The sequence below is a fragment of the Cataglyphis hispanica genome, chromosome 22 (assembly GCF_021464435.1).
Source record: "Cataglyphis hispanica isolate Lineage 1 chromosome 22, ULB_Chis1_1.0, whole genome shotgun sequence".
Lineage (NCBI taxonomy): Eukaryota > Metazoa > Arthropoda > Insecta > Hymenoptera > Formicidae > Cataglyphis > Cataglyphis hispanica.
The window spans coordinates 2,757,735-2,760,641 of record NC_065975.1 but is presented as its reverse complement, the minus strand read 5'-3'; the positions used below and the strand labels follow the sequence as shown (position 1 = coordinate 2,760,641).

Sequence of the window (2,907 nt, the reverse complement as noted above, 5' to 3'; positions counted from 1 at the left end):
TTATCCTTAAAACTAATTTCAATTTTATTATTAAAATTTGTCTGATATACAAATAACTTTAAATTTAAATTTAATTAAATTAAATTATTTATATTTTATTTTTTGTTTATCTGTTTAATATTTTAATAAATTTAAAGTTTTAATAATCTTTTAATTTCTAGTAAACATTTAATTCCGCAAGAATTTTAAGAAATTAAATTCTTAAGAAATTCAATAATTATTTTAAGTTAAGATAGTTCCAACAATCCTACTTTTGCTGGCTAAGCCAGCGAGAATCCAGGATCAACAAAATTTTGGAGAGCATGACCTAACCGCGTGCCCTAACCGCGTATCCTACTCGCGTTCCCTAACCGCGTGCCCTACTCGCGTTTCCTAAGCGCGTGCCCTACTCGCGTTTCCTAACCGAGTGTCCTACTCGCGTGTCCTAATCGCGTATCCTAAATTTACTTTATGTACCTCCCGCATTTTGAGCAGTATTGGTCGCCTATTTTGCATATCCATTCTTCGGGCCAGTTGGACCTACCTTTCGTTGCTCCTGGCCATTTGCTGAGTTGATCTCGAACGAGAGATGGAAAAAGGAGATACATACTCCTTTTATCACGGCTTCATATTTATTAGCCGCTGAATATGCAAGATTTTTCTTGCGTTTGTAAAGAGATAAACTCTTTTGGCGGCTAATTATTGTCGCCGGCAGATAAGCGCAAATATTTCACGCTTGTTGATGATCGTATGATGATTGTTCGTTGAATATTCATTTTAATGTAACTTTATTTTGACTGAGACAAAGCCAAATTATCAATCAAAAATTTAATTAAAATATTATAATAGATAATGATAAATATATAAATTGAATTAAAATTTCTATTATTATAAAATTTATATAATAATAATATAGAATATATAAAATATAATATATAAAATTAATTCATATAATAATATATAATTTATAATAAAATAAGATTAATTTACACAACATTTATGCCACAACATTTATTAATATTTATTATTACATTACAAGTAATTTAATTGATTGAGCATTTGGCCTTACATCAATTAAAACAAAGTTTAAGAACAATCTACAAACAAATTCTACGATGAATGAGCTACAAAAAATTAGGCTAAAGTAGGCGCGCGTCATAAGAATAAATTATCATCATGTATCTGATAAAATTAGTAGCCTTCTTTATTCAATAACTTAGGTAAAATCTGACAAATTGAAAAAAAATATTTTCTAATTTTCTAATCTTCCTTTTTAATTTCGACTTTAATTTACTTTTGCAATGGATGTAATGTATATTAAATGTATGTATATTAATGTATATTAAATATTAAACTTATCAAAAAGTATTCAACTAGTCCATTTTAGCTCATCCATTTAAAAGTAACGGATTTATCTACAATCTATAAGCTACAATTTATATCTACAATTTCTACAAATCCGTTACTTTAAAATTAAATAAAAATTTCTCACTCACCGGCACTGATGCGCAACAGCGGAGATTTGGTCTTGAGGCTACGTTGTCTGCAACATACAAATATAAAATCCAATTATAGCAGCAAAATATAATTAATATTTTGTGCGGAATATCTTATCCTTATGATATGTACAATACTAAAAAGCTCTATATAAATATGAAACAATTTTATAAACTATAAAAAAACTTTTTTCCAAATAAAGACTTTTATAGGATTTATGTAGAAATCTTTCTTTTTAATTTTTTTCTTGTTTGTGAGACTGAATTAATGAGCGTACGTAATTTTTAAAAATTGATATAAATAATAAATACTCACCCTTGGGTTGCTCCGCCGGTGCAGGATGCCTCTCCTAGGCCTCCTCCTCCTCTCAGGATGTCAGGGTCGCTACGTTGATCTGAACATACAAATAGGAGATGCAAATTGTAGTAATGCTCAAAATAATTAATATTTCCAAAAATTTATTATATGCATTGAATTTTATATTTGATGCATGTAATAATAAGCAGATTAATAAAATACTTTTATAAATTTTGAAAAAATCTACTAATAACTGTAATAATTTCATACAAAAGCTATTAGCTAAAAGTAGAAACTTTTACAAGATTATAGCTTTTATATATAAATATCTTTTTCTCTAATTTTCTCTTATTTAAATTATATAAGGAAAAAAATTAAATTACGCGATTAATTGCTTAATTTAAATTGCACGTTTGCAATTAATAATTAAATACAATTAATAGATATTTAATAGATAATTAATATAAAAATAAAAATTACTTACCACAGAGTTGCTCCACCGGTGCCCGATGCCTCTCCTAGGCCTCCTCCTCCTCCTCTCAGGTAGATTCACACGCGCGATACTTTAAACGGCACTCCCGCACTTTTATTAAAAATACTCCCGCACTTTTACGCGCGATACTTTAAACGAAACTCCCGCACTTTCGAATTTCGGCACGATCGAACCCCGTTTCACTCGAGAATCATACTGCGAGTCGACAAGTCGGGAATTCACGATTACTCCGAGCTAGGGTTAAGCGAGCAAAGGAAGAAGACGAAATCGATTGATGGAATCGACGCTCAATTCTTGTCCGCGCTTGTTCTCACCGAGGGCCGACTCGAACTTTATTAGGAACGATCACAGAGAACCACCAAGTTTCTATCATACAGACTGAAACTTACGCTTATCATAAGGCTGAGAGACGGGTCGAGAATGAAGATACCCAAGTCCTAAGTGTTCACAATTTAGATCACTTAGAAGATGAGAAATCAGCTTCTCTAGCGAGCGAAGATCGAACCTAATAAAACACAGCCAACTGTCCTCAATGCGATACAGTATAGCTGATAGACGGTACAAGATGAGGGAACGACGATTCAAAAATCGATCGAATTCTAACCGATTCAGGCCGAACCGTTCGTCGAAGCAGAGCGTGC

General features: G+C 31.5%; 1 long non-coding RNA gene across 1 annotated transcript; it reads right to left on the bottom strand.

Annotated features, from left to right (window-relative positions):
- Positions 1–1,421: 1,421 nt before the first annotated feature.
- LOC126857683 (uncharacterized) lies at positions 1,422–2,345 on the bottom strand. The gene is made up of 3 exons (XR_007688534.1): positions 2,258–2,345; positions 1,792–1,870; positions 1,422–1,522 (listed from the first exon to the last, which is right to left on the bottom strand). It is a non-coding gene; the product is annotated as an uncharacterized LOC126857683 (long non-coding RNA).
- Positions 2,346–2,907: the final 562 nt, after the last annotated feature.